This window comes from Eutrigla gurnardus, assembly GCF_963514095.1.
Source record: "Eutrigla gurnardus genome assembly, chromosome: 12".
In the NCBI taxonomy this organism is placed as follows: domain Eukaryota; kingdom Metazoa; phylum Chordata; class Actinopteri; order Perciformes; family Triglidae; genus Eutrigla; species Eutrigla gurnardus.
In genome coordinates this window covers 18293721-18305185 of record NC_139926.1, presented here as the reverse complement: position 1 = coordinate 18305185, position 11465 = coordinate 18293721, and the positions used below count along the sequence as shown (strand labels likewise).

Below are 11465 nucleotides of genomic sequence, written 5' to 3'. Positions count from 1 at the left end.
AACAGAAAAGGTACGTAGAAAATGCACCTGTGAATGTCGAGTCCTGTTACTTGAAGTCCGAACGGGTCAAAAACAGCTGCAAACGTTGTTCTCGCAGTGACCCTAGCGTTATCACATCATCACGTTTCCTTCAGGCTCACGACCAGTTTAACATTCAAAGTAAAAGCAGATACATTACTATAATTAATTTGAGTTTGGAGAAAATGAGAGTTCTGCTGCTGTCGTGAGATAAAGTCCTTGAAGACAAGGACCAAATAGTTAAACAGTGTGTTGACTTTGGTGAGGTGACTGGTGATATGCAAATTACCATGACATATGCTTCAGAAAATTGAAAAAAAAAAAATGAAACAGAGATAATGAATTTGTGGATTGTAACAGAGAAATGCTAGAAAAGAGAGACCGAATGAGAGGAAGGAAGGAAGAAAGAGGTGAAAAGCTGATGACAAAAAGGCCTTTTTCTTTAGAGAAGAACCACATATCGAGCATGTTACGCCAGAAAATACAGTGTTTATATTTGGATGCCCGGCTCTTATTTAGTCACTTTCAAGAAGCTGCTTCCTACATAATGGCTGACGCAGAGATGTTTTTTCTGTATTTTGAGGCATCTCTTAGCAATAACGATAAAGAATCTATTCCTAACACACCATATAAAGATGAGGAGATAAAAATGTAGTCAGTGTATATAATGGTGAGCCATATTGTTATTCTATCCATCAGGCCTGAGTATTGTGCAGCAGCCTCCACTCCTGCCTTTGTTTATTAGCGCAGCGATCATGACTCACAGAGGCCACGGGAGAAGTTTGAAATGCTAAATCCACCCAGCATCACAGTGATGTAAAACCTAATGCACTGAATGTGTACCAATCATTCTGTGAGCAGACAGAAAGTCAATTTTTACCGTCACTAATCAGAAAAGGCACGAAGGAAGGAGGGGAGGGAGGATGGGAGGGTTGGGGGGAGGAGAGACACTGTTTGTCTCTGCACAGTCTCCCGGAGAGGCGGTCGACCACAGGGACGCCACACATAAGTGACCTCCCCCGTCCCGAACCTTTAGCCCTTCCAGCGCCACAACGCCTCCCCGATCCCGTTTAACACAAGCGTTCACTCCCGATGCGTTAACAGCGCTTCAAATTGTGCTTTCCAAGCAGATGGCTGCGATTTTTAAATCCTCAAACCACCAGAGAGGTAAACAGCATGGTCTCCTTCAACCCAACAGCAGCTCATCAGTAAGCGTGTGTGTGTGTGTGTGTGTGTGTGTGTGTGTGTGTGGCACCAAACCCCAGTTTCTTCAGTGTAGCTACCGAGCAAAAACACAAGACACCAGATGTCCAAAACACCACACCGAAATCTTCTGTCCTGTCGGAATTAAAAACTCTCAATCGACCGCAAGGTAGTCAATGTTTAAACCATTTCACAACCTGCTTTTACCACAAACAAAGAAATATATCCTTGATTATTTTGTATGATGATAGAAAATATGACAATATATCCTTCTCTATCTATCTATCTATCTATCTATCTATCTATCTATCTATCTATCTATCTATCTATCTATCTATCTATCTATCTATTCATCCATCCATCTAAATAATTGGTTTCACTTTGGAATGCAGCATACACGATAAGCAAAGACACTTCTGGTCACTGGTTGGCTGAAGGAATAACTCCAACCTTGTGGAACAAATTAAAAATGAATAAAAAATGTCCAGCAGATTAAACATATTTCACACAGGGAGGATAGAAGAGTGTTTACGGATTCTTCACATCTCGCTTTGCTTTAATTCATTTTTAAAAACCTTGTAAAATGGTAGTTCTCGTAGAACATCTTTTAGAGGCAGCTAACCCCTTCCATCATAAAACCACACTCGACTGACTTTGTTAGCTCGTGGGTTGTAGAAGCTCTAACAGACTCGTTTGATGAATCTATACGTGAAACACTGTTACTTAGTGTCTTACATTGCAAGATGTAATGGCAAAAGTGGTTATTGCTCGGCAACGACTGGTTCAGATACTGTGAAAAAAAAAAAGATTCAGATTGTCTTTATTTATCGACTCACATCGACGGCCTGTGGCGCCTTAAGTGCAGCATAGAGTGGAGGGCTGGAGAGAGAGAGAGACAAAGACCTGGAGGTGGATGAATGCTTATAGCTGATATATGGAGGAGCGGGCCCCGTCTTATCGAAACAAATAGCCAGGGGGGCAGAAAAATGCACATTGAAAGCTGAACAGATACCATTCTGACTTATTGCAACACGGCCATCAGAATTAAGGCTTGAGGGCAAAGAGGGGACTTCATTCTTATCAAATACGACTTGCCTTACAGAATTAAAGCAGATCTGAGCTCGGAGCTTCAAGAGGGTTTGACTGATAAAGAACGACATGGATGCGGACAGATGGAGGGAAGATTAAAAAAACTCTCACCTCTCACACACAATAACCTCAGACACACAGGTGTGCCGACATGCATCCATATCTATCTTTTGCAGGCGCGTTAAGAAATGGATCTGTAGCTTAGTCCTGGGTTTGTATAATTAATATTCCACGGAGACTCTTAGTCAAGTAATTAGGAGCAGAAACTCCACAGGACTCCATTAATGAAAAGTCAGTCCCAACGCTGATGAAAGATTGATCATCTCTTACTTTGTCGACCACGTGATCCAGCTATTTTTTTCTTGGTTTGCCCTTTAAAATGTCCCGACTGTCGGGAGGGCCGCTCGTGCCCTTCACAGGCTCCTTCACGGGCCGGGGACGAGCGTCTGGACCTTGAACACTGGGACCGAGGGGACGTAGAGGGAGCAGTGAAAAATGTCCCTTGTCAGACACTCAATCCTGCCTCGTTTGTGTTGACATATTAAAGCAGGGGAGCGTAGGGAGGCCATAAATACAGTGGCCATGTCCTGACCCGGCGCTGCTGACCCTTGACCTCTCCTGAGTCCGTGGAGGGAGAGCAGGAGGACGACGAGAAACAGCTGCACTACGACTGAACGTGAAGTTCTTCTTACGGTTTTAACAGGTGTGTTATAAACAAGGAGCCAGGATGGTTATATTGAATAAGACTTTATGACTGCTTATGGTGTTTTATGACTGTTAGTTCATAATGTTGGATGTGTGAAGAGAGCTGGAGGAGTAAAGCCTGCTGCCTGTTTGTCCCAATGAGGTGATTGAATTCTCATTCTTTCGTTATCTGTTTGGAGTGAACGCTATAGGGCGGAACAGTGGGGCAAAAGTCACTCCGGGTGTTTAAATAATGAAATACTGAAGAAAATCAATGAAAGAAGATTTAATTTAGAACAATGTTTACCCTCACTATAGGTTTCCTATTTGAAAAAAAAACAAAAAACAAGTTAAATAGGTCAGTGCTGCCAGGGAGCAGAAAATAGATTGTCTCATAATGCTTTATGGACATTTTCAGCTTCTTGAAATACTCGAGACCAAGGAAATAACTTAATTTGTATCGGGCAACTTGATCTTCTTGAACTTTTCCACAACTTAGAAATGGCAGCAAGTGGCAGTATGAACACTAATATGAAGAAAAGCAAGTCAATGAAATAAATCGATTCCACCAGTCGGTTTATTTTTTGCAGCTGGTGTGAAATTGTGTGATTGTCAAGTCAGTATTTCAACAAATGTTCCAGCAAAGTTCAGTGCCAGATACTGCACAAAGCCAAATTTGCCAAAACTACAGCAAAACAATGTGAGACTCTAATATTATAGTTTCACTCGTATCTTAATTATACCAATAAAAAAGAAAAAATATAAATTATAGCCTGGATTCAATGCACACCTGTGATATACTTCATACAGTACCACCTATTTTTGCTTTTGAAACAAACAAATAAACTTAAAAAGAACACTAAAAAGTGATGCATCTGTCATCCAAGCAATCGCTCTGCCACTTCCACCAGACACGAATTAAAACTAACTAGCGGCTGTCAGAAGGTGCACAATTAAATCGGTCTGACATGCTCTTATAGAACAGGAAAAAAAATCCTTTTCCCTCACAGCCCCCCCAAAAAACATGCAGGAACAAACTTCCCTTCAACCGACTATTTTTATCTCACCAGTTTCTGGGCAAAGAGACATAAGGCTGTGATTTTAACAAGCCATAGGGTAAGGAGCTGAGAAAACCCCCCGAATAGTGTTTCATGCTTGTGAGCGGGGTATGAGATAGTTCAAGTTACCCAGGCTTCCTCACGAAAACACGTATCTGACAAACAAGCCTTTCGGGTGTACTAAAGAGAGCTTGCATCCTCATGAAAACTGTAAAAAGACTTGCATTAGATATCATATACTGCACTCTCTGCTGGAAGGGATGTTTCCCTCTTTGGATATTGAACATCTTCAACCCATCACTTTTTAAAAATGCTCTCAGGTTACTTTTGCACATCTCTTCGACTTCTCCCCCCATTAGCTCCCCTATAACACCATTTTCTTTGTCATTGCTCATACATGCCCTGTGCTTTCTCCCTCTGTATCTCCCTCTGTATCTCCCTCATACTTGCCATCTTCACACCATATGGGTTTTGTGCTTAAACACCCAATAACGACGGATGTTTGTGTGTTCAGAGTGTGTGTGATATTTGTCTGGGAGGTGAAGGAGGCCGGAGCTGGAGGTGGTTTGGTGGAGATGAATTCACCACAGTCGCTTATAATCCCTGAGCATTTAACAGAGATTTTCCGAGCTGGTCGGCTCTGAAAAAAGGAAGTGAAGGCTATGGACGGCTGGAGGAAAACCAAACAAAAAAATAGAGAATCCGCGCTAGGAAATACCCTCCGCAGTTCATGCCCACAAATCAATTTGCAGTGACAGGTCGGCCTCTGTCTTGTGGACAGATTTATTGTCGTTGTTTTGAACTGCAAAACCCACCGGCAATTTAATCCCTTTTTATCACTTTATCACCCGGAGGGCTCTAAATAGGCGAGACCAGCATTATCTCGGATGTGTGTGTCCTGTATTTTCAGAGCGTAGTACTGTTGTTTAGTGGAGTAATGTTCTCGATTCCAGGTGAGCTTGGTTTTCAAAGGAGAGCAAACACCTTTATGTACATTGTATATATAATCTAGTGGTGAAAAACACAACCCCAAAGAACAATATGTTCGGTTTCTGCTGAATATTAGATAACATGTTAGCCAGAACAATATGATGAGGTAAATTAAGAAGATATACAGCGCTTCTTTTTGCACCAAGCAGCAGTAAAAATATCTATAGAATAGAGCGTGAGAGAAGCATACTGCGAAATGAGACAATTAGGACCAATAACACACACAATAAGACGTACACTAGTAGGAAATTATTGTGAACCAACTGGCAGAATTGAATTTCAATCCCACCGACCCACAGTCAGAGGCGATTCTAGAGTCTGTTGGGGCCCCAAGCAAAATTTTCAGTGGGGCCCTTCTGACTAAACAATAACAATAATAATCTTCTAAATAATCTGACGCCAACGAAAGATGTATGAAACCAACGTTTTTTATATTCAAAATGTGCATTTATAAATGTCAAGAACAATAAAAACAATATAATAACTAACTAAATAATAAGGTGCTTGTCTGCACATTTGGCATCAAATATAAAATACAAATTTAAATAACAGATTGAAAATATACATCTACAAAATGTGCAAAACAATGATTACAAACCGGGGGGGCGGGCATCAAATAGATTTTTTAAACATTCATAAAACAGCCCTCGGGCCGAGTCTCGGGGGCCCCCTGGCAACTCGGGGCCCCAAGCAGTTGCCTGCCTTGCCTGTTCACAAACAGCGCCTCTGCCCACAGTCATGGATATGATATGCAAAACACATTGCTTCAAATTGTGCCATTCCCATCGCAAATATTCTTTTCTGAGTCTTTGGATAAAAAAATTAAGGGAAAGAGTTTGCTGTGATGACTTGTCAGCCTAGCGGGAGGCCGGAAAAAGCCTGCTGAGAGATGTTTCGAAGCACCACTCTAGTTGAGTGTTGTTAGCATGTCCTGTCTTATCAGTGTTTTCCACTTTTTCACCTTATTTGCTCTCTGTGTTTCTCATTGCCATGGAAGCAGCAGGCCCTCGAGAGGTGAGCGTCCCTCAGTGCTCATATGTGACCGTTTTGAGGCACCCTTTAACTGCCAAGAACCCTTTATAATGTACCACATACAGATTCGGACTGAGGTTTGGCTCAGTCCGAATCTGTGTTTTTTTTTATTTAGTTACACGACCAATATGCAAATAACAGGTACATTAAATCAAGCTAAATTGCATTCTGACACCATCAACATTACAAATGCATGTTGGTGTTTAGTATCTTTTTTTTTTACATGTAATCTTAAAAAACATTCTCACCCCAATGAATCAAATACTAAAGCTTGCTCAATGCATCTAAAAGTCATATGAAGCTGTACGTTCCCCTCTAGCATCAGTTTTTCGACGTGTCAGGAACGGCAGGTATATGCACAGAATAAACTCAGAATATCCTCAGAAAAACTCACAATATGCTCAGAATAAACATCTGTCTACACAGGAAGGTAGGTATAGCCAACTCCTGGTCTGGGACTTACAACTTTAACCCTTTCACAGTGTGTCTTTAGCTCATGAAAGTGAACTATTTCGGTCAACTAATAATCTCTTGTTGTGGTTGTACCCTCTCTTGTCACTTGTTGTTGCAAAAGGCTAGAATGCCAAACTCAAGTGAATTCAAAAGGGCACTCCACAAACGGATGGGGGACATCACAGTGAAAACATCCACTTCTTATACAGAGCAGCAGTCTCCTGGACGTTTGCTGGAGTGGTTTGACCCATCCGCCAGTCCTCCCGCCCACCCTGCGTGGGCCATCCCACACTTCACACTATGTCAGTTGCTCCGAGTGCGTAATAAGGACGCAGGTGTGTTTACACTCTTTGTTTCCGACAAGAACATTTATATCACGTTGAAGAGAGGCCGTGTAATAAATCTGCCTGACACAAATAGCTCCCGCAGCACTTCCGATGAAGACGATATTTTGAAATGATAAATACTCATTTACACCTACACACACACGTTCTGTTGCTGCGTTTACTCTACCTGGTAATCTCCATTATCACTAAGCAACCATTCAGCGTGACCCATGGAAGGGAAGTTTCCAAGATGTCAACTCATTTGTTCTCGATCTGTTTCATGCATCCTTTCCCTCCACGTCAAACAAAGCTGTAGTCTGGGCGTAACCCAAAGTCCAACGTGACAATGTTCAAACTTCCAATCACACTCAGTTAAACTACAACAAATGCAAGGTGAGATGGAAGCCAATGATGAAGCGTTTCACCTTGCAGAATGAACAAAGGGTCCATTTGCAGATATCCTACCATTCCTCTTCCCCTCCAAAAGCCCACGCTTCATCATCGCACCATGCAAAGCCTGGTGATTTGTGACAGATGCAATTAGCATTTGCACTAATGTCTTTGGTTCAGCTGTTGGAAGCCTGATTGAAGTTTGTCCGGGAGAGGTGCAACATAACGCTGGGTGGGCACACAGGTGTCACACTCCAGACCAGCTGTTCGCCGTTGTCAGGACAATGTTTGCCCTTTTCCGGTGCGTCATCATCTCTCCAAACACCTGCTGGCCTGTCATATCCACAGATATGACTCTAAACACAGCGTTGATCTAATTATGATACAGTAGAGATCCTTTCAGCTGAATTAGAACTGTGCAAAGATGCAAAACAAGCAAGTTTTTAAAAGAGAGGAGCAAAACTTAAATGAAGAACTGATGAAAACAAAAAAAACATTTATATTTATATTTATTTACATCCTGCTGTATTGAAGAAGACTTGAAACTAATGATTGAGACCATAAACTCATGTTTACAATGTTTACTGAGATGATAAATCAAGTGAGGAGTCGCGTAATTCCCTCTTCCATGCAATCAGACTTCTTTTTGCAACCAGAGGAGTCGCCCCCTGATGGTCAGCAGAGAGAATGCAAGTTTAAGGCGGTTCTGCAACTGTAGTACCTACACTGTCCATATTTACGTACCTGGCATGTGTGTGAGAAAGACAGAAAGAGATAGAGGCACGTATCTGATAGAAATGCCTTCATGAACATCTGTCTGAAGACTGTTTACAGGTCCTGTCATAGCTGAAGTGCATCCAAGCTGTGACAAACAGCAGTAAACAATGACAGCTACATGTACAGTGTTACAGGGCAGCATGTTTATTATCATTGTGAGCTACTTATTCATCAAATCTAAATCTCAGACTTAAAGACAAATTCCCCTGCAACCCATCAAAGAGCTGCCGGAAAACTGATATCTCCAACTGTAAACACAGTCAATTATCACTCTTCGTATTTAGATTATTTCAAAATTCTTGGAAGTTTTCTATTTGTAAAGGCATAGAAAGGCTTTAATTTTTAGCTTAGAAAACCTCAAAGTGAAGGGCAATGATTTTGAATTCCTTCAGTTTTCTATAAATGAATAGTCACAACCCTCAACATTGTCATTAGTGTCAAGTGATTGGTTCACTATGAGAGCGAGAGTTTGGTCATATGAGCAAAAAGGGAGCCGGGAGCCCTGCTGTCTTCTGATCCACTGTCATTAGCCGTGCTGTTGAAGCTGCAATGGATACGTTGCTATGTTATTAGCGCCATCACTGATTCAGTGCTTCATATTGAAAGATTCACAACAGCATTACCAATGCTATAGGCTGTTATTGTGAAGTAGCTTCAGAGAGTGTTGCTAAGATTAGCAACAGCCTGCTAACTCCTTCACAGAAATTGGTCCATGTAGCGTCGGACTATTATAAGAGATGAACGCCTAAGAGCCGAAAGGTAGAGCAACAAGTGAACTTTGGTTGACAAAATGCAGGTGAAATGCACTTAAAGAAGCAGAGCGAACCTCAAACATTACACCATCCATTACACATTTTTATATGATATCATTTGCAGAAGGTCCAGCATCACCAGCAGTAACAAGCATTTGATTAAATTTGCTCGAGAGGAGGTGACACATTCGGTTACTGTTATTTTGGTCTAACAGAATCCAGCGAGCAGCTCGGTGATGATCAGCAAAGAGCCACATAGCGACAGTGGAAGACGGGCCTCGCAGCATGTGTGCAATATGTGGTCACATCTGTACACCATGGAGGACTCTGACAGCACTGTCACAGCAATGTACGCCATCGTTATTTAATAATGCATTTGATTAGGATCTAATCCTTGTAAGTTTTGGAATAAAACGTGTCCAGCACTGATGCACTTTCACTCTTTCGTAACACTGCAGCACCTAATCAGAACTGAGACGCTGCCTACGGAGCCTCTCCGCCCACTTTGATGCCGAACCAAACGTGTGAAGGTGGAGAGAACAGAAACTCTGTGACGGAGGAAGAAGTGGAGCAGAGCCCTTATAAGAGCTACAAAAATGCAGCCCTGGGTGTTGGACAGCTGTCCTTCAACCTCACATCCAAGTTTTCTTTTGCTCGTTTTTTTGTTGTTGTTGTTACTTTCATGTTGCACTGAAATTCAGAAGAAATAAGAACGGTCTAAAAAATAAGAAAAATGTATCATGCATGTGCATGCATCAGGACCACCACTCTGTTCATATGGCGGTTACAGCAGATGACGACTTTCCGATATCAGCCTCCTAGCAGGGGTCTCAGCAGGGCCGGTTCTAGCCCATTGGCTGCCCTAGGGGAGATTGATGCCGGTGCCCCCCCCCCCCAATTCTATTATTGGCGGGGGACGAATTATCCACTATATTTATATTTCATGCACTGGAATAGTTTCAGAACATTTTTACTAGTTAAAAAATATATAACATGTAATGGTACACAAACTGTGCAAACGATTAATTACACTGTATTCTCAAACAAGCAAATATGATTAAATCAATGGATGGACTCCATAAAAAGTGTAAACAAAAGTGCTCTTTGTACTACAGGAAGGAATTGAGCAAAATTATTAAATGGATGGATGAATGCCATAACATGTACAAACTAAAGTGCTCTTTGTACAGCAGGTAAGAACAAGTTGTAGATGATGGAGTGTCTGCAGGCTGTAGTGAAGCAGATGGTGTTGCCGTTGTTGTTTCTTCACCTGGGCAAATATACATACAAAATCAAGTGTTAAGGTTAAAGTGTTAATGCTTTCATTGGGATAAACGACGATGACAAGGCAATACACTTAGTACACACATTCTCTTAATTTTGTTCATATCTGTAGGCTACCAATTTCAGGGATTTATCAATGATCTTATAAGTCATTATACAACAATCAGTGTATAAAGCATGCATATGTCAATACTTGTACATTTCATTTCTTCAAGAATGTATTTGAAACTAATTTGGATCAAAATAGTCACACCATGAAGATTATTCAAAGGACTAACCTGCTGCTGCGGGCTCTGTGCCTGTGGTCTGTGTGGCAATGGTGCCTGGAGTGGTCTGTTCATCTGCATCTGTATTCAAGGAAAATCCCAACCAATGGCACATTTAAATGAATGAAAAATTATAAAATATATAGTTTTATGGTGGATAGATAACACTGTTTGTTATTGTTTTATTTTCCGAATAGTTTATACTTTATCTTACCTGCTTCAGGCTGTGTAGCCCTGGTCTCAATGGTCTCCATTTCGCCTTCACTGTCTGGACTGTTATATGTGGTCCTGGATGGCCCTTTACCTGGAGCTGTTTTCAGGCACAGAATTTAGTGAGATCAGTTTTATAAACAATACAATGATCATAGTTAGTATAATAGTTTAAGTATGACATAATATGTCTCACTTGCTATGGGCTCTGTTTCCCTGGTCTTCGTGGCACTGGTGCTTGGAGTGGTAGAGGTGGTCCCGGATGACCCATCATCCATTCATGCTGTTAGTTATCATTTCTTCTATCATCCCATTATACTTGCATTTTACTATATAAATGAGGCTTATGTAACCAATACATTTACACTACTACTACTACTACTAATAATAATAATAATAATAATAATAATAATAATAATAATAATAATAATAATAACAACTATAATTATTATTATTATTATTAGAACTTCAAATGTTCAGATAAAGGCAAACACGGAACATCAGGAGTGCTCTGTCCAGCAGGTGAAGGTCTCTGAGTCAGCAAATATTTCCTGAGTGCATCTGTCCAGTTTAAAATATAGAGAAAAGTTTATAACGCACATTAAAGAACACCCCTACATTTACTAAATTACACACTGTGTGTAAATGTAGTGTTTTCACATGCAGCTGCTTTTGATGAACTCACTGACATAATAGGAGATGTAGACAAATCGTTTGTAAGAATGTATGCATAAGCTCCAACTTAATGGTTAACAGCAAACATTGCATGCTAAGCTTTGTCCTTATTAAATGTTTTAAAAGGCTACTAATGTCACAATGGCACAACTACTATGAAAGTTTTCTTAGCTGGAAGGCTGGACAAAATGCTTAATGTCAAGAGGGAAACGAACCATTGCCCTAGCCTACTCCTGACAGGGTAATTAGGCAAATAGG

General features: G+C 41.0%; 1 long non-coding RNA gene across 1 annotated transcript; it reads right to left on the bottom strand.

Annotated features, from left to right (window-relative positions):
* Nucleotides 1-10378: 10378 nt before the first annotated feature.
* On the bottom strand, nt 10379-10758 carry LOC311022183. The gene is made up of 3 exons (XR_014598094.1): nt 10729-10758; nt 10537-10632; nt 10379-10403 (listed from the first exon to the last, which is right to left on the bottom strand). It is a non-coding gene; the product is annotated as an uncharacterized lncRNA (long non-coding RNA).
* Nucleotides 10759-11465: the final 707 nt, after the last annotated feature.